Below are 21,666 nucleotides of genomic sequence, written 5' to 3'. Positions count from 1 at the left end.
GCCTCCACTCCCCTCCCCCTCCCTCTCCTCTCCCCTCCCCTTCCTGTGCCCTGAATAAACTCTCTTCTATACTATAAAGTCGTGTCTAGTCCCTCACAGAGTAGGGATGTCTCAGTATGGGCCCACAGAGGCACTCCCTTCCCCGACACCAAACATTCCTTCTCTCCTTATCTTTTTATAAAACACAACAGTAGAGGGAATTTGGAAAGTAATATCGAAATTATTATTGCTAAAAATTATTATTAGCACACTGACGGTTTTTTGAAGCAATGCAAACTAGGGGCTGGGGAGATGGGGAGTGGTCAGGAGCACTGGCTCTCCTAGCACAGGATGACAGTTCAGTTCCCACTACCACAGAGCTCACAGCCATCCATAGAGAACTCCGTCCAGAGGATCCGATACCTTCGTCTGGCCTCCTGGGGCACTGGATGCAAGTCCCTCACAGACACACATGTGGACAAAACACTTATACACATTAATTACGACTAAATATATCTTTTAAAATGCAAACTCATGAAAATCTAAGGTACATATCAAAACTCAGGCTCTACATCAGACTCTGAGAGCAGAAGCTCAACAGAGGGGGAAATGGCATCGTTGTATCCCTCTATTCAAGGAACTCTATCTAAATTCAAAACCCATGGTTGGATAAGCAGACTGTTTAAACAATGTCTAAATTATCCAGGGTGTGCAATGCTTGCTTCCGCAATAAGGGCCTTTTTTTGCCTTCACACACTGCACTTTAAACTTCGTTCTGGAACTGTCTGGAAGGCGCCAAATACCAATAGCCTCTGGCTGCTCGTAAAATATTTAGAAAATATTCCATAAAATCTCCAAACAGCAGCTGAGCTACTACATAATTGAGCAACTGGAAAACCGACTTTTACTCTCGTGATCAGGGGGTGGCAGGGACGAGTCTTCCAGAGCCCTGCAGGCAAACAGTGGGAGCCAGCGAGTGACTGGGTGTGGCTCAGGGTCTAAGAGCCTCAGGACACAAATGGCCCTGCTTTGTTTCCCACGGGATTTGCATTTGGGGCCAGAACTGTTTCTGAGCTCATCATTTCTGCAAAATGGCACTTGGCTTCCCAGGGTCTCCTCCGGGTTTTTTCTCATTAATAAGTAGCAGCTTGTGGATGTTGGAGAGGGTGTGGATTTCCTTTGCATTGACCAATAAGCAACTGTCTTCAGGCAGAATTATTTGGCAGATTTATTTATTTATTTATTTATTTATTTATTTATTTATTTATTTATTTTGAGTACCTGGTTTTGAATTTTTCTAAGTCCTGGCCCTGAGACTCAGTTTCACTATTCTAATATGAAAAGCACAATTTCTGATAGAACCTAGTGGGGAAACCCCCACCCAATTTCCAATTCGGCGTGCACCCAAAAAATCACGAAGGACCATCTCTTGATGTAAATACATGAGGACGTTTAATTACGGAGCTCCGGACCGACATGCATCCCACACAGGAGATAACGGATGTCGGCCCCGAGGCTCGAAAGCTAGGGGTTTTTATGGGGTAAGGGGCTTAGGGGTGTGGAATTCAGCATATCGACACACTATTGGCTTATTCAAACATTAACAGAAAGATTACAGGGCATCAGGACTTTGTTCCTGTGGGCTGGGGGCTTATCTTTGTTCACATAGCAACCAGTTGATGTATGACTTTACCCCGCGTCAAGTGGCAGTAGACAGAGGGGAGGTTCTGGCCAGGTGGTGTTGACCCAGACAAGATAGCCCTGCTTGTACAATCAAGATGTTCTTAAGAATGTCTTAACAACAGCCCTGTCTGTTCTGCTTTGTTCTCGGCCCCAGGCCAGGGGCTCATAGACAACTTTTTTACATGAATCACAAGATACAAAATCTCATTTTCTTTCATTTCTAGAAGGGGAGAATGGCTCAGTGGGTAAAGGTCCTTGTGGCCAAGCCAGACAGGCAGAGAGACAAATAGTAGGAAAGAGCTCACTCCTGTAAACTGTCTTCTGACTTCCACGTATGCACCGCAGCGTGCGTTCCACACACAAGCAAGCAAATCAATAAATACTAAAAACGGGAAGGGGCAGAAAAGAGACAAGCAAGGTCAGCTTTGCACAGCTGTATTCCAGTTTAAGTTATATTCCGTGGGCACACGCAGGAGAATGGCTGGTTTTGTTTGTTTTTGTTTTGTTTTTCGTTTGGGACAGGGTTTCTCGGTGTAGCTTCGGCTGTCCTGGAACCCGCCAGGCTGCCAGGCATGATCTGTTTTGTTTTTTTTTTTGTTTTGTTTTGTTTTGTTTTGTTTTGTTTTGTTTTGTTTTTTGGTTTTTCGAGACAGGGTTTCTCTGTGTAGCCCTGGCTGTCCTGGAACTCACTTTGTAGACCAGGCTGGCCTCGAACTCAGAAATCCGCCTGCCTCTGCCTCCCAAGTGCTGGGATTAAAGGCGTGCGCCACCACGCCCGGCGCCAGGCATGATCTGTTATCCTCGCCTGGAGTACTGGCTAGAAGCAAGCTCTTGAAACAGGCAAGGTCCCGCTGGCATTTTCCATCTCTTCTCTGCCACCGGTGTTGGCCTCGAGGGAAATAACTGTTAACATATAAAGGTGTAGGGGGTAGAAAGCCTCTGCCTGTTACCAAGAACTGGGTTAGAGGCGCATGGCTATACGGCACAGCCGGTCCATTGCTCAACGAGGCTTTTTCTTTTATGCTTTATTTATCGTTGATAAGGTCTCGCTGAGTGGCCCACACCAGCCCTTTCAGCTATCTTGCTGGTCAGCCTGTTCTGGCATTCCTTGTCTCTAACTCTCCTGTAACCTCCATGCCCAGCCAACAAGTACATGGGTGCTGGGGACCTGAACTCCTGTCTTTACACTTGCGGGGGAAGCGCTTTACCTGCTGAGCCATCATCTCAGCTCTGGGTTTTCTTTGTTGTTGTTGTTGCTGTTGTTTTGTTTTGTTTTGCTTTGCTTTTTTCCGATTCTTCTCTTTAACTGGGCCACATACTATAAGCCGCTCCTAAACTACCGTCCCCTCTTACCCCTTAATAGCTATATACTTTTATAATCAAGTGCTACAATCTATGTTTTGATTAAAAGTGTAGTCTATCTGTATTTATTTTGACTATGGGAAAGATGAATTTAATATCTTCTACCTTAATTTCACCTCCCATATGTGATTTTTCTTCTTGCTTTGCTCTATTATTTTATCATTCTATTAAAATGAGTTCTGGTTTTTTGCCCTGACTCCACCCCCACATCCCAGACTCCACTTGGAGGGGCCAGGGATGTGGGGGTGGAGCTCTCTAGCACTGACTGGTCAGAGCATGGTTCTCTAGCACTGACTAGTTACTCACATTCGTTCTCTCTCAGAATCTGCTCTCTCCCGATGTCTCAAGCCGCTTTTCCGACCACTATAATCTGCCTACCTACATTTTCCCTTGCTAACACAGTGCCTGCATTCATCAAGTTCAGAAAAGTAAGCTGGTGTGCTGGATTCTGGCCAACTGCAGAGAACCTCTCTGAAGCTGCTGGGAGACTGTAGGAGACAGCCTTGTAACATCTCTGCACAACTGGCGACATACACAAATGGTTTTAAAGTCTTGAGTTATTCCTGAAACAAGTAAGCAATTCTCCATCTGCCTCATTGTCACTATGACGCTAAAGAAAATAATTTATATGAAAATTATATATGTGAGTATATATATGTATATATGACAGCCAAGGGCTCACATTTCTGAAACAGCCAGAAGTATAGGAGATTAGATGGCGTGGTCCAAGATGAAGTCATGTACATAATTTCCAGAGACGGAGACTGCCACACCTAGGTCACAAACCTCTCCTTTGAGGTCCAGTTGGGGATTTGCATCAAAAAACCAAGCGCAGTCTATACACCACGTGGTCGCCATGCATCTGTAAGGAAACGAAGGCAGAAGAGCCGAACTGGTAACAGAACTTCCTTTGAATTCTCTTAATTAACTCACTCCAGGGAAGCAAATGTAATCTGCTCTCCCCAGAGCCTCCCAATGTGTCCGAAGTCTATGTGTTTTCATTATGTGAATTGCTTCACCAGAGGCCACAGTGGGAAGCCCCAGTGCTTTGCAAACCTGCATTGATGCAACAATTTATTTGGAAACCAATAAGAGGAAGATTCAGCCCAGAAAGTGTGTAATGGACCCAGCTTGAACTTCTAGCCAACACCATTGAACACCTGTTAGTGATCGTAAAGAAGTTAGAGGCCCTAGAACACACTGCACTGCATCCCACGCCGCCCGGCGCCATGGTGAATTTATGCTTAGCCCCCTAAGCACATTAGGCTTACATTCTCCTGCAATTTCCACACATTCTCCTCATGCTGTATATTCTCCACAAGTTAGCCTAGGAAAAGCAGACCTTCCCCCACAGGACTCACAAAGACATTCAGGGTATCCCAAAATTTGAAAGGACTAAATTAGGGGATGTAGAGAGGGGAAAAAAATGGTTGGGTAGGAATAGAAAAAAAAAATGTGGGCCAGCAAGATGGCTCAGCAGGTAAAGGTGCTTGAGGCCAAGTCCAAGGTCATGAGTTCAATCCCCAAGACATACAGAGTGGAAGGAGAGCTTCAACGCTCACAAGTTGTCCTCTGACCTCTACAGCCATATTGTGATACACACATGTCCGGCCCATCCCTGGTTAATAACTGTAATAAAAATCTTTTGCTTGGGAAGAGACATATTAAGCACAGTGATAACAAAATAAGTCGTGAGAAAAAAATATTTGCATTATTTGTCACAATGAAAGAGTTGGTGCGTAAAGAGCTTTGATACAAAAGAGCTTCTCACCACAGGAAGTAAATGTTTTGTTAGGGACCTGGGGAAATATGGGCGTGAGCCGTAAGAGAATGCAAATGAAAAATGTCATCGGTGGACACATCCCACCCTTAGAAAGGCAAACTGTGAAACATCTGACAAAGGAAATGGAAAGAAATGGTGGATCTTAGCAAAATTATTAGACAAAGTTTTTTGATTCATCTCCGTGACACCAGAGAGGAACCCTGAGATTTCAAACGCTGGAAAAACAGGAACCCACACACAAAAGATTCGTTATGCGGCTGTTTGAGATAGAAAAGGGCTGAAGCCACCCAGCGTTCATCTGTGAGGTGCGGAATAAGCCACAGCCCGGGGAAACCCACTCAGTCCATCACCATCACTGGAAACCTTGTTAACACGGGTGGTGCCTGGGTCCCAAGATGGGCTCCTGCCTGCCTCGGTCTCCCGAGCAGTAGGCTGGCAGGTGGACACCCAGCTTGTCCCTTATTTTAGAGGTTTAATTTGGAAGAACACAAACATCTTACTTTGCTATAATAAAAAACAAAAACAAAACCGTAAAAATAGCACAAAGCAAATAAACTAGAGTGGCAGAGCCACTCGGAGCCATGGCTCTGCGGACGATCTCCAAGCACATTTGGCTGTGAAATTCCAGCACGAAAGAGCTCACAAAAAAATAGAGGGTGAGGGGTAAAAACCAATCACCCCGAAGCTCTTCCAGTCAGCCTGCTGTTGGCAGGGGCATGACTGTGATTCTGTGGCAAGAGATGAACCAAGCGCAGAACTACCAGACAAATGGTAAAGATCTTCATTTCAGCGTTTTTACAGTCGTTGGCAAATGAGATCCTCCGCATGGGGAAAAGAGAGAATAGAAAAAGGAGGAGGAGGAGTTTATGTACAAACACCGTAACCTTGAGTTGCAAGTATTAAGACGAATTCATCATTTATTTTGTCTTTTTCAGTTTGTTTTGGAATATGGTCTCCGGTAGCCTAGGCTGGCCTCAAACTTTCTAGATAGCCCAAGCATGACCTTGCATTTCTGATCCTCCTGCCTCTACCTTCCAAGTGCTGGAATTACTGGTGTGTACCACTGCGTTAAGAATGCTGTATCTTTTAAAAGAACATCATAAGATAAGACGTTTCCTCACTCTGTCTCCGAGAAAGGATACCCAGTATGTATTCCATAGATTGTATTTCCAGGAAAGCATCTGAAACAAAACAAAACAACTCTATGGTGTTTTATATTAATGACAGCTGAGGGCAAGCAACATGGCTCAGCAGGAAAAGGGGCTTGCTACCAAGCCTGGTGACCTGAGTTCAATTCCTGGGACCCCCACTGTGGAAGTAGAGAGCAGGGCCCTGAACATTTCCCTCAGATGTCTATTCAAAACTCGAATGAGAATATTTATTGAATATTTGAACTACCCACATTGGGCATTTTGTACCTATTAGCTGACAGTCTTCTCAACAGCACTGGGAGAATCTGTTTTTAATCCTCATTTTACAGATTAGGAAACAGGGCAAGTGAACAACACAGGCTAAGACTGCCCCATCAGGAGGCTGGAGAGAGAGATGGCTCAGCGGGTAAGGGCACCTCCTGCTCTTCCAGAGGTCCTGAGTTCAATTCCCGGCATCCACATGGTGGCTCACAACCATCTGTAATGGGATCTGAGGCTCTCTTCTGGTGTGTCTGAAGGCAGTGACTGTGTACTCATATAATAAATAATTAAAAAAAAAAAAAAAGACTGCCCCATCAGAAATAGCATGGGTGGGAACTGAACCCTAACAGTTGGCTGCAGACTTCTGAACGAGGACAGAGCTTAGCAGGTATCATCGTGGCCACTGTGACAGACTGAAGTGATCCCTGAAGGAGTAGGTGGTCCTCCTTCCAAAAACCTGTGCCATGCTAGCTGTTCACCAAACCTTCAGGCTCAGGTTGATGTCTCTAAAATGTAGGTCTCTTAAATGTTTCCACTTTGACATTTAACCTAACTGATAATGACTCTGTCGAGGGGTGATGTTTTTGTTAGGGACTTGTTGCTATGAAGAAACATTATGACCAGGGCAACTCTGGTAATTGGGTTGGCGTAACTTTAATTTTATTTCAACCCTATTTTTAGTGATGGCTCTTACATGCTTTAATCTCCCTCTTAGCCCATCACCCACCAGAGGTAGTGGGAAAGAAAGGATATGGAGGAAGTGGACCTGTTTAGAAAGGTTCTTTGGAGCAACTCCGGTCTGTGATGTCTGGAAATTGGCAGTTCATTTCACAGGTCAGCCGACAGCCGCAGCTTGATCCACTCACAAACACTTCATGGGCACACCAGCAGTCCAATTCGGTAGTGGTGACACAATCTACCAGAGATATCCAGGCCTCAGCCTCAGCTCAAGCCAGCAGGAGGGACCAGGAGGAATGCCAGAAGTTCTCTGCTGTGCCTCTCAGAGGGGAGTGAAGATCAGTGAAGAGGGGAGACCCACAGTGTTGCATAGCTAGCTCTATAAACAAACCAAGCTCAGCCCCACACTCCCATCACTGTCTGCCGAGTCCTGCTTATGCCCTCCATACATCACGTGTCCTCCACGTGTCTTGCCTCAGCACAAGTGTCTGTCTCAGTTAACATTACTCTGCCAATCAGCCCAGAGTCCTCTGAAGCATCAACAAACTGCGGCACACCACCAGAAGTTTTTTGGTGCATTTCTCTCTATGGAGTCTCCACAAATGCAGCTCAACTACGCAATGTGAGGTGGATCAATACGTGTGTGCGAAGAATCCTTCATCACCTGCCCTTTCACGGGCTTGCTTTAGCAGAACATCCTCTCTCCTGTGTCTGCTTCAGCCAAACATCCCTTCACGCGTCTGCCTTAATCTTTCACCTGTGTCCACTTCAGGAAAACACTCCTTCATGTGTTTGCCCCCGCAAAACACCATCCAACACAACTGATTCTCCAAAGAACCCTTAAGATTTCACTTCAGGCTGGTTCACAGTTTCAGAAGTTTAGTCCATGATCATCAGAGTAGAAAGCATGATAGCAGCGAGGCAGACTTGATGCTGTAGGAACCGTGAGAGTTCTACAGGCAGCAGAATGGGATTGTCCAGCAAGGCCACACCTCCCCCAACAAGGCCACACCTCCTCCAACAAGGCCACGCCTCCTCCATCAAGGCCACACCTCCTCCAACAAGGCCACACCTCCCCTAACAAGGCCACGGCTCCGAACATTCCCTCTGGCCAAGCATTCAAACACATGAATCTATGGGGATCATACCTATTCAAACCCCCACGGATGATGATCTGGTTCACAACTTTATTCTGTTTCCAGGTTACCAATGGATTTGTCAACTTTGTCTATTGTTTACAGAACCAGATATCGCAAAGCCACCTGGGCCACCTGGACCCTGTATTCATCACACTTTATTCTGCGGAAGAACACTTTATGCACAAGCAAGAGGACCCGAGTTGGAATCCCCATCATCGACATAAAAAGCGGAGAATGGCCTCCTGCACGCTTGTAACCAACACTGCAGGAGCAGAGAGAGGAGGATTGTCGGGGCTGGCTGAGTGCCAGCCTAGCTCCAGGTTCAGTGACTCTGTCTCAATGGAACAAGACGAGAGCGACAGAAGACAGTCTACTGGAGCACAGGCGCATGCTCAGTGGTCACATGACTGAAGGAAACTGCCTCCTCCAACAGCGACCAGCTGCCAATCACTCCTCAGGTGGGCTGAATCTTCACAAAGCCCTCCCCCTTCTAAGCTGGGATTTTATCTGGCATGGATTTTGTACCGGTCTCATCCATGCAGACACAGCTGCTGTGAGCTCATGGATGCAACGGTCCTGCCCTGCGAGAAAACACTATTTCTCCGCAGTCTACCACTAACTCTGACTCTTACAATCTTTCTTCCCGGACAATCCACGAACCTCTGCAGGAAGGGCAGTGTTGACAAGGGCATGACCGCGTCAAGGACCTAATGGCTCAGACCCGCGGGATCTCGCAAAAACTGTCGGCATATGGGTCAGGCATGGAACGGCAAAGCCATCCTCTGGTCCAAGTGTGAATGTTGTCAGCGTATGCAAACAACCATAGCTCAGGATGTTTATAGCCTGAGACTGCTCTCCTACAGATATCTCCTGCCAAGACTAGCTAACCCCATCCCTCTGTGTTATACATAATAAACTCACTGACTTCTGGGTCATTTCATAATTGGCATGGCTCCATCAGAGTGTGCACAGCACACTGATAAGTGCATCTGTTTTTTTTCTTTATTTTTCTTCGTTCCTTGCCCACCTCCAGTCAGGTCAAGTCCCAGCCACCCTGGAGGCAGCATGTATTAAAAACCACCATCTATTGCAAGAAGAAGCTTCTATGGTAAGGGTTGAGACATGCACTAATCTATGGGTGTAGTGAGCAGCCTAGAGGGGTTGGTTTAATACGATGTACATTTGGCTGAATAGTAATAGTAGGTTCTTCCCTAGGGCATATGATATAGGCAGCCATGGATTTTTGGTGTAGTGAACTGGGCATGACTTCCATTTGTAAATTCCATCAGAAAGTGGTTGGTTAGTTCCATAACACCCCTGCCACTATTGTGCCAGTGGGGATATCTTGTTGGGGACAGTCCTTACTCTTCTGGTGCATGATCCTCAAGGTTGGTGGCTGGGAAAGTCTATTGATTACTTTTATTTCCTGATAGAACGTGTAGAAACTTTTATGAATGTTAGCCAGTAGAGATGTCTTGGTTAGGGTTTTACTGCTGGGAAGAGATACCATGACCAAGGCAACTCTTCTAAAGGACATTTGACTGGGGCTGGCTTACAGGTTCAGAGGTTCAGTCCACTATCATCAAGGCTGGAGCCTGGCAGCATCCAGGCAGACATAGGGCTGGAGGAGCTGAGAGTTCTATGTCTTTATTCGAACGCTGACAGGAGAAGGCTGGTTTCCAGACAGCTAGCATGAGGATCTTAAAGCCCATGGCCACAATGACACACTTCCTCCAACAAGGCCACACCTCCAAATAGTGCCACTCCCCGGGCCAAGCGTATTCAAGCCACCACAAGGATGAAACTTCTAGGTCCAAATCAACTTGATATCTCCAAGTCTTATGACTCAAGTATGTGTGATTTTCAGCCACAGGGTCTTGCCATCCACTGATTTCTAGATAATAACCAAGAAAAATGTCTACCGTAATCCAGCTATACCACTTGAGCATATTTGTAAAAAAAAATATTGTTTTTTGTACAGAGATACATGATTATCTATGCTTGTTACTGCTCTATTCAAATAGCCAAAAAAAAAAAAAATGGAAATAGTCTAGATGCCCACCAACTAATGGATAATGGTGAAAATGTGATATACTTGTACAATGGAATATTACGCTACTTAGGAAAACCAAAACTATGAAATTGATAGGTAAAATACAGGGCTGAAAATAATCGTTCTGAGTGAGGTAAACCAGACCCAGAAGACAAACGTGCCATATTCACTCTTCTTGCGCACGTCCGACTCACCAGCAAGAACAACGCTGCAACAGGATCCTTCTGCACACGTTTATTGGGAGAGCTTGATTGTAGAGGCGAAGAGACCCCGAGCCCAGAACTGGTGCTGCTTATATAGGCCTAGGAGAGGCGTGTCTCACACCCGGACTGGTTGTGCATTCTACCTCATTTGCATGTTCCTCATCTGATTGGTTATTCTCTCTCAGTACCTCACAAAACCTCATTAACATACCTCATTTGCATGTCTCACATCTGATTGGTTATTCTCTCAGTACCTCATTATCATACCTCATTTGCATGTCTCACATCTGATTGGTTAACTCTCTTAGTACTTTGCAGAGCCTCATTATCATGCCCTGGCCAGGCAGTGTTTTGGCGAAAAACTTTACTGCATAAGTATGCATTGGTTGTTTGCCCAAACTTATGGGTGGTGGCCAGCAGTAGCCTGTGCCACCCTGCAACGGCACATGTGACTTCCCACACACTCTCAGATGCAGATGTTAGCTTTGAATCATTAAGTGTGCGTGTTTAAATTGGAGTTCTCATGGTGTCCTGGCTAGTTGAATGTCAACTTGACACAAACTGGAGTCATCAGAGAGGAAGGAGCCTCAGTTAGAAAGTGCCTCCAGAAGATCAAGCTGTAGTCAAGCCCATGGTGGGTGGTCCAGGGTTCTAGAAGAAAGGCTGAGCAAGTCACGAGGAGCAAGCCAGTAAGCAGCACCCCTCCATGGCCTCTGGATCAGCTCCTGCCTCCAGGTTCTTGTCCTGCTTGAGTTCCTGTCCCGATCTCCTTTGATGATAAGCCCTGATGCAGAAGCGTAAGCAGAATAAAACCCTTTCATCCCCGAGTTTCTTTGGTTACGGTGTTTCACCACAGCAATGGTAAACCAAGCTAAGACAACCAAGGGAAATAGTAAGACTCTGTAGGGGAAGGTTTGAGGGAAGAACACAGGGGCACAGAACACAAGGGAGGAGGAGAAAATAATGGATCAGAACTGGTTAAATGGGGTGGGGAATGGGAAAGCAGACACAGGAGTGAGTATGTGTGGATTAGAATGGTGCCCCACATCCGGTTTGCCACAGGGCTAGAGTCACCATGCTGCCACCAGAGGACCGCTGGAGTTGGCTCGAGATCCCCAGGTCTGCACGGAGGCCGAGGACGACAGGTTCTCAGGCTCTTGGACACTGCAGATGCTGCTGAATGCCATGGAAGAGCTGAGAACAGAGTAGGGGCCTTCTGCATTGGCTCTGGCCCAGGGATGAAGAGAAAGGGGCAGGAGAAAAGTTCTGGCTGGTTATCGTGGCTAGGAAGAGTCCTTGGCTTGGTCAAGCAGGTGGCTTGGCTTGGTGGTGACCTTGACTGAGAACACAGGGAGGCCTCCTGAGGGAGATTAGATGGGCAGCTCTGTAGAGGAAGACCTGCTCATTGCTCCAGCAAGGCAGAGCCCGATGAGAAGAGGCAGTCCATGGTTTTAAGGCATTTATTGTCATGGAGTAGATGCAGAGAAAGGCAGAGAGAGGGAGAGAGTAGAGAAGTAGAGGCCAGCCATGGCCACGTGGAGAGAGGGGGAAAGGGAATGCGGAGAGAAGGGGAGCAAGAGGGCAAGAGAGAAGCAAGAGTAAGAGAGTAAGAGAAAGAGGAGGGGCAAGCAGCCCCGTTTATAGTGGGCCATAGCTACCTGGCTATTGCCAGATAACTGTGGGTGTAGAGTCCAGACAGAATACCAGGGGCTTAGGGTGTTGCCTTACATGACTGATGGCCACAGAATTATGGAGCTGGGGCCTTGTGTCAGGAGGCTAGGGTCTAGGAGTTTGGCAAACTTCCTTCTGTCCCTTGCAGAGTTATCTGCTTAGTCTCTGGGGTTTTAACCCAGCTCAACCAGAAAACAGGCTGCCTTTCATGGTCCCACAAGTATGGAGAGAAATAAATAATGTTTAAGACATTGGAATGGGGCTGGGAAGATGGCTCAGTGGTTAAGAGCACTGGTTGCTCTTCCAGAGGTCCTGAGTTCAAATTCCAGCAACCATATGGTGACTTACAACCATCCGTAATGAGATCTGACTCCCTCTTCTGGGGTGTCTGAAGATAGCTACAGTGTACTTATATACGCAAACATCTTTAGAGAGAGAGAGATTTGAAAAGCTGAATGGAGCCAAACATAGTGTTGCACACATTTAATTCATGCACTTGGAAACAGATGGATCTCTGTAAGCTTGAGGTTGTCCTGCTCTACACAATGAGTTCCAGGACAGCCAGAGCTGCACAGTGGGGCTCTGACTCAGAAAAAAGGAGAGGAGGAGGAAGAAGGGGAGGGAGAGGGGAGAAAGAACTTAATGGAAACCTTCTACTATAGAAGCCTACACACACACACACACACACACATACACACACATACACACACATACACACCCATACACACACATACACACACAAACACATACATACACACATACACACCCATACACACATACACACAGATATACACATACACACACTCATGCACATATACATACACACACTCATACACATACACACACATACACACACTCATACACATACACACATGCACACATATATACACACATACACACATATACACATACATACACACACACACACATAGTTTTAAAATGGACTCTCCCTATAATGAGGAGACAGTGCCTCTCCTAGACACCATATTTTTATCAAATAAAAACCCCAAGGCCAGGCATAGGGTAGCTCTTTTTGAGTTTTGATCAGAGAGGTACCACAGGCCCCCAGAGTACAGGTGTTGCCACTCTGTACTTTTATGGTCGGCTCCGTAGTCCACTGTGTTGTATTAATGAAGATTGTGAATGTGGAGAGCAGACTGGCCAAGCTTCAGTTGGAGTGTCTCACAGTACCAGCAGGTCCTCTTCATCTGCAGACCCTCAGCCAGTTTTCACTGAGTTGTTTTGTGGCTGCCAGTGCTTAAGTCCAATCTGAATTATTTAAAGTCGCATGAGAGATTGGCAAATGATTTGATTGTGTTCAAATCTAACTGCTATCCCACAAGGGAGTAATTTCATAGTTCTGTAAAAAAACAAAACAAAACCCAATTGGTTTTGTCAGAGGTGATTTTTTTTTATAGACACACTAGCTGTTTCATATTACAATCCCCTTAACCCTTTAATGTTTGTGTTCCCCGTGTCTCTGGCACTGTGGTGACACAGAAGTTAGATGACTGACTGTGGCTGCCCATCAAAGTCAGTCTCCGTGTGTGAGAACAGCCGGAAGACCAAAGGTACCATCACTGTCCCCCTGAATGTTATGTTAGAGGGTGTTTGCAAACTACGTCTCCATGGCCACTAGCATCTGGATGTATGGTTTTCTCTGGAAGCTGCCCCGAGTTGACACTGAACTTGAGTGGATCTCCACCTGTAGACATATGCAATGTGTTGCTTTGGTTCCGAGTAATAATGCACCAGGCTTTGCTGCCCACAATGCTATGCCTCCTGGGCCACGTGAACTCCAGTGCTGTAACCCTGGGTGTCTCCCATCACCTGACCTCACTGTTGTAACTGTGGCTGCCTCCTGCCATTAGAGTTGCTGCTGTGGTCGCTGCTCTGCTCTGTCTTCACAATTGTTCCCACCACGCAAGGTACAGGGTGTCTACATTGTCTGTTTGTTTGTTTGTTTGTTTAGTCCTGGAGTTTAGAGGTCCAGTCCTGGGAAACAATAAAGATTCCAAACTCTCTTTTACTTAGCTCCTTCGTCCCTCCCTCCTCCCTCCCTTCCCTCCCTTCCTCTGTCTTCTTCATTTACTTTCTCTCCCCAGGGCCAGGGCTTGAGGAAGCTGCACAGCTCCACAGGATCTGACACTCCTAGTCAGCTTTCTCCTGAGGAGCAGTTTTGGGGGTTTCTCAGGGACAACCCCAGTGGTCTCGTACCTCTCTAATGGTCCTTTGCCCTCTGCCCTCAGCCTTTGCTCCAGGGCATCACATGAACAGAAGCCATCACCTCTGCTGGAGACTCTTGGAAAACAGATTCTTTAGTTTAACCTCAGGCCAGCTCCCTTGCCCCATCCCCACACACGGCGGTTTAGTTTCTGTGCATAGGAAGCATACATTTCAGGGCTGCAGAGATGGCTCATGGTTGAGAGCACTGGCTGCTTTTCTTTTCCAGAAGTCCTGAATTCAATTCCCAACACTCACGTGGTGGCTCAAAACCATCTATACCTGTAGTCTCATGGGATCCAACGCCCTTTTCTGATGTGCAGAGGCACGTACACACATAACATCCATATACATAACATGCACAAATAATCAATAAACATGCACAAATAATCAATAATCAATAAAATTCAATAAGAAGTGTGCGCATTGCTTCGCCGACTGTACCACCTGCTGTAGCTTCTTCTCTAAGCGCCTCTCTCTCAACCTGGTTGCTCTAAGCTAATCCAGCCAAGGCTTTTTCACATAGCACAAGGACTCCCCTGATTCCAGAGATGCCAATCAAGCTCTCCTCATAGAGCCCTTTTTCCCTGGCGAAGGAAGGTCATCGGGAAGCGTGAGAGAAGGGCGCAGCACCTCAGGAACTCGTCTGCGCCGTGTGCCAGTCTCTTATACCAACTTTGAGACTGGAGTGACTGTATTAGAATATCCGGCTGGGGGTCTGACACCTCACTTCAGATTGGACCGCTGTTACAGAATGTCACAGGCCGGATCTCTTAGAAAGAACAGAAATTTAATTGGCTCGTGGCTCTGGAGGTTGGAAAGACCAAGATTTATGAACTAGCATTTGGCTGGGGTCTTCTTCCAGCTTTATCGCTGGTGAAGGGCAGAGAGCGAGTTAGAGAAGAGAAACAAATGTATTGTTCACCGAACCCTCCTCCACAAACCACGCCCCCACAAAAAGCCCACGCCCATTCAATAAGCCACGCCCATGGTTGCGACTCAAGAAGGGAGATTCCCTCACAGCCTGATCACCTCTTCCGGGCCTACTTCTTAATACTATACATTGGCGATTCGATGTCAGCACGAGGGATGTGAGGGAGGAGCTTTGAGACAGCATCGAGTGCACACTGCATTGATTTTAGCATTTAGGCCTCAGTCGAACTGAGAAATGCCTGTTCAGCAGCCTGTCGCATCTGCGTGGCCACTCTTGCTTCACGCCCTCGGTACACACTGGCATAGCTTTCCTTACCTCTATATTGTTTCCTCTGAATCACCATTTTAAAAAAGATTTATTTATTATGTATACAGTGTTCTACCTGCATGCCAGAAGAGGGCACCAGATTTTATTACAGATGTTGTGAGCCACCATGTGGTTGGGGGGGAAATTGAACTCAGGCCCTCTGGAAGAGCAGTCAGTGGTCTTAACCGCGGAGCCATCTCTCCAGCTCCTGAAGTGGGTTTTTCAAACCTTTTTTTTTTCTTAACACAATTTGAAAACGGTGCACCTTATTTACTCATTCATATATATATATTATTCACACACACACATATATGTATATATATATATGAATATACACTAAATAGGATCTCATTATGTAGCTCTGACTGCTCTGGAACTCACTAAGTAGACCAAGCTGACCTTGAAATTGCAGAGAGAAGCCTGTCTCTGTCTCCTGAGTGCTGAAATTAAAAGCATACACTACAACATACCTGCTCAGTCATGGTTTTTTGTTTGTTTGGTTTTGTTTTGTTTTACTTCAAGTCTAAAGGCATCATCTATGTGCCCTAAGTAATTTGAGAACTGCAACAAGATTTTACCCTTTTCTGCACTCAAAAATTCTCCCGTCACACATGCGCATGTAAATTTTCTTGGATTGCTATATGGCCTTAATAACCCAATGTCAGCTTCTAGGCTATCACTCAACTTTATAATACTGTTTTCACCCGATGACGATTCTGAGTATTTGGGCATTTTCTTTTGTACTCCACATGCGTCCTCTTCACGTGCTCCACGGCTAAGCCTTAGCTGTCCGCTCGCCCACCATTTCCTCCATGCGGTGCTGGGAAGGACAATTTTTCACCTGCCCTTGTTTCTAGACTTGCTCTCATCTGAGCATGCTCCCGACCGCTTTCTTGGAGACCCTACACCTCTCCCTTAAAGCTTACTACTTTACTGCTCAGTGCTCTTGGTCGCTTACCTCAGAGTCAACTGGGGTTCCTGGAAGCAGAAAGTCTATTTGTTTCAGTTATCCATTAAGCAGTTTCCTCTCTGAACTCAAAAGTCCTGAGACCCAAGCCTCACTCATTGTCCCCGAGTGAAGTAGGGGGTCACTCCGCCATTATACTCCAAGGCTGCTTGTCCTACTCTGTGGCCAGTCAAATGAGGTTCCACGTAGCCTGATACCCATCTATGGTCTATTTCTTGGCAGGCTAAGGACTCTCCAGGCTACAGAAGACGTTCTTTTTGGGTTTGCCAACCTCGTGCTCTGGCACCCTCTAGTGGCCATTGTCGGGCGTGCACGGTCATCTTTGAGTGCTACACCCTAACCCGGACTGAGGCCAGTCTCCTTGAAAAGAGTACATCGGTTGGGGAAATCTAAGGGAATCAGCAGCTCTGAGGGAAGCCATCCTCCATGCAGGCTGAGGACTTTCCAGTGAGGCGTTTCTGGAGTTCATCTACATGTAGGTGTAGTAACCCCTCATATACACTCTAAGTAATCCCAATAAATTCATTGGTTCTCCAAGGGAAACTTTGTTGGAGTCGAACTTTGGATCTCAGTGGAACCTTAAAAGAAGGCAGTAGCGATTGCTCAGTACTCTGAAACCTGAGAGAAAATTCTCCCACTATCATCACACTTCCCACCTGAGACCAAACAGTAGAAATTTGAGACTCTGAAACGCCCTTCCCCTCGACCAGCTGTCTTAAGTGTGGGTTTCTATCACTGTGAAGAGACATCACGACCACGGCAATTCTTACTATGGAAAACATTTCAGTGAGGCTGGTTAGAGTTCAGACATTACCATCTGAAGCATGGCGGGAAGCATGGCAGAGTGCAGGCAGACATTGGTGCTGGAGAGGTAGCTGAGAGTTCTATATCTTGATCCGCAGAGGCAATAAGTAAGTGACTTCTCTACACAAGGCATGGCTTGAGCATCTGATACCTCAAAGCCTGCCTCCAGTGACACACTTCTTCCACAAAGACCACACCCACCCCCAACGAGGCCACACCCACTCCAACGAAGCCACACCTCTTAAAGTTGCCATTCCCTATGGGCCTGTGTGGGCCATTTTCTTTCAAACCACAACACCAGCCATCCATCCTTTAGGACAAGTTCTTGCCCCTTCCCCTCAGGTATCTTGCAGAGCGTGCGTCTGGATTCTCACCACGCCTTCTTCCTCAGGCTTATATTTTAGGATTAAGAGGTGGCCATGGCGTGGTTGTTGGGCAATAGAAACCCAGACAAGAGAGCTGGGATGTCTTCACCACTGTGTATCACCCTCTTGCGCTGCATAGCAGAGCCCAGACGTCTCCGTTTGAGGAACGACAACAGGAAAGGTTCTGGTGAAAGTTATCGTAGATCAGAGAGTGAAAAATATGTAATATTTTGGACTACACTGTAGAGACCCAATGCTACAGCAAAGGTGTAAGGTGGGAGAGCCTGTGGTTTCTTTTGGGGGGGGGGTTTCGAGACAGGGTTTCTCTGTGTAGCACTGGCTGTCCTGGAACTCACTCTGTAGACCAGGCTGGCCTCGAACTCAGAAATCTGCCTGCCTCTGCCTCCCAAGTGCTAGGATTAAAGGCGTGCGCCACCACCCCCCAGCTGAGCCTGTGCAAGTGTCTGAGCCTCTGCCTGCACTAGCTATCTGAGAGAATAAGTATGCAGAAACCTCCAGAAGGGTGAGGTGGAAGAGAGAAAGAGAATGGTGTGGAGAAGGGCGTGGAGGGGGAAGAACGGCAACAAGGAGAAGATCTAGGAAAGCCGCGGGGAGAGAGACTGAGAGAAATCCAGAGGGGAAGGACGAGAGCTGAATGGCTTGTCAGCAAGCCATGCAAATGCCTTCGGGCATCGATGGTCGCAGCTGTTTCCTGTTTGTGTCCGGCTTGTTATTAATAGCGAACTCTCCACTTGACCCCTGTGCTCACTCCTCTCACCCAGTGGCCAGCAGCCCTTCTGAGCTACCAGAGCCCAGGTCCACAGAGACGGCCAGAGGGTCTTTCTCCTTCACCCACATCACCGAATGCACGCGCCTGAGTGAGAGGTAAGTTCCTCTTTAGAAATAGCTTTGTTTGGCACCATTTTTAGCTTTTTAGAACATTTGCAAATCAGTACTGTCCCACACACGTTTGCCGCCAGCCTCCCTTTCGCTAACATTCCACATTTGCATAGTGCACCTGGTTATAACTGGTGAACATGTACTCATATGACTTCATAGTTAGTGTGAAGGCGCATTTATAGTGTGATATGTAAACCTATAATAGATTGTGTAACATATTATCTATATAACACCAGTGTGTAAATGATATGTATGCTATATATTATATAATAGTTTAAAGCATAGGTATATATCAGATAGATTCTGTATGAGAGGAAACCTTTGATTCTTGGCCTTTCTCGGCGTAGTTTGCTTCACTTAACATGGTCACATCCAATTCCGTCTGCTTCCTGCAAATGATATTAATTTCACTCTTCCTTGTGGCTGACTAAAACTCCATTGCGTGCACGCGCCGGGGTCTCTTTCTCCGTTAGTCAGTCAGCGGACAGATGTGTCGGTTGTGCCCTATCTTGAGCTAGCCTGAGCAGTGCTGTGTTAACACTGGTGTGTCAGGGTCTCCGTGCTGTGGACCTAGATTGTGCCAGGGATTTCTGGGATTTGCCTTATCTGTGAGAGCATGCTGTATTCCATGCTGGTTTCTTGGGAGGACCATTCACTGCAGCTAGGAGACCTCTGAGACAGTGGGACATCTGTACAAGTTGTGGGTAGTCCCTTTGCACGAGAAATGTGTATATTCTCCCTAATTTACCTAATTATTCACCTTTTTATACTGGTGTGAACGCATGGACATTTGTTTTACATGTTGAGCTATCATTCAGTACTACGCTATTTTGCTCCGCTGATCCGGTTGGGACCTCTGGAACCTGCTGTTTTACACATGTCACTGTGGTCTTTACTGATGGAACCACAAGGTGCTGCCGGACCACTGCATGTGTCCCTGGCCTCATCTTCAGAACCAGCCATTTCAACAAGGAACCCTAGTTCCTTCTATCAGAGAGTACCCTTAGGAACTAAGATCTGCTGTCAGATTTTCTTCACCTATCGGTCTTTTATGTTGATCGGGCGAGGAAATAGCTGGGTGTGTTCCCACCTGCTCGCATGCACCTACTTATGAATATTTCCACAGGCATCCGCCCTGTGTGCCTCAGCTGAGATATGAGCTCACACAGGTGTGCCTATCTCTGCTCCTTGAACACAGTGGACCTTCCAGTCTTGCCTGCTTGCGGCTTCTACCTCCCTTTTCAATGGTCAGAAACCCACTCTCCAGGGCTTGGCATGCATTTACTTCATTCCAGGATAGATCTGAACCAATATGGGGGCTGTCCACATCCCAGCGTGAGAGGAAGTTACCCACGCAATTACCCTGAGACTCACCCTTGACTCATTCCACAGTCAGGTCACCGCCTCCTTGCCCCCCACTTCCCAGATGTGCTATATTCTCTTCTCACAGCCTGCCTTCCATCATAGACCTTTCTTCTCTCCAAACCACCTGAAGCGAGTTTTAAGATTACATCTTTTAGATTTTGAGGTTATAATCATTTGCCCTTCCCCTCTCTCCCTCCAAATCCCCACATACCCCTCCTTGCTCAGTTTCAAATCTATGGTCTCCCCCTCCATTCATTGCTGTTATATACATCTATGTATGCCTACATACCTATGTATATATTCCTAAATATAACCCGATTAATCTGTATAAGGCTACTTGTGTGTATGTTTTCAAGGGTGACCACTTGATTTTGGATAACCAATTGGCTTGCTCTTCCCTGGTGTGATGGTGTGTCTATGCTGGGCCCAGGGAATGGCACTATTAGAAGGTGTGGCCCTGTTGGAGTAGGTGTGGTGTGTCACTGTAAGTATGGGCTATAAGACCCACATCCTTGCTGCCTGGAAGCCAGTACTCTGCTAGCAGCCTTCAGATGAAGATGTAGAACTCTCCGCTCCTCCTGCACCATGCCTGCCTGTGCCATGATGCTGTCATGTTCCTACCTTGATGATAATGGACTGAACCTCTGAACCTGTAAGCCAGCCCCAATTAAATGTTGTCCTTATAAGAGTTGCTTTGGTCATGGTGTCTGTTCACAGCAGTAAAACCCTAACTAAACCACCTGGGGAAGAGTATAGGTTTTAAAAGTTGCTACAATAACATTCACTCTTTATTCTAACTTTCTTCTTTAAGAATTGATTTACATTTGTGAATGTGGTGGCTGCGGTGGTCAGTGTGGGCACCCACAGAGGCCAGAGGAAGGTTTTGAATCTCCTGGAAGTGGGGTTGCAGGCAGCAGTGATGTGTATGGCATGAGCATTAAGAACCTTTGGTCCTCTGAAAAGCAGCAAGCACTCTCAGCCTCTCAGCCATACCTCCAGGCCCGAGTTCTGTTAATTTTAAAGGACGTAAAATCACATATTCGGTTATTGTTACACATATAATCAACGCCACTTTTAAAAAAATCCATTATGATTTGCTTATTCTGCCCTAACTACTCCAAATCGTGTGGCAACCACTGGCTGTATCCCATCATACAGATTCAACTTCTAGAATGCTAGGCGGATAAGTCACACATAGTGTCATATTTTTCAAAGTCAAAATGGTGATAGTTTCTTGGTGACATACATTTAAAATGTACCAGGTTTGATTAATTGATAGCACATTCAGAAGGAATGGCTAACGAGCATCCCACCACATGTATATACTATGTCTATGCGTCCATCTATTGAAGGACATACTTATTGATTCTGCTAGATAGTTATGTGAAAACACCGCTATGAGTTTATCTTTAGGCCCTATGTGGACAAAGGTTTTCTTTCCTTCCTTCCTTTCTTTCTTTCTTCCTTCCTTTCTTTCTTTCTTTCTTTCTTTCTTTCTTTCTTTCTTTCTTTCTTTCGGCCCTATGTGGACAAAGGTTTTCTTTCCTTCCTTTCTTTCTTTCTTTCTTTCTTTCTTTCTTTCTTTCTTTCTTTCTTTCTTTCTTCCTTCCTTCCTTCCTTCCTTCCTTCCTTCCTTTCTTTCTCTCTCTCTTTCGTTTGTTTGTTTGCTTGTTTGTTTTTGGTTTTTCGAGACAGGGTTTCTCTGGGTAGCCCTGGCTGTCCTAGAACTCACTTTGTAGACCAGGCTGTCCTTGAACTCAGAAATCCGCCTGTTTCTCCCTCCCAAGTGCTGGGAATAAAGGCATGCGCCACCACCACCTGGTTGACAAAGGTTTTCAA

Source organism: Mus caroli, chromosome 15, assembly GCF_900094665.2.
Source record: "Mus caroli chromosome 15, CAROLI_EIJ_v1.1, whole genome shotgun sequence".
NCBI classification, from domain to species: domain Eukaryota; kingdom Metazoa; phylum Chordata; class Mammalia; order Rodentia; family Muridae; genus Mus; species Mus caroli.
This window is presented reverse-complemented; position numbering follows the sequence as displayed.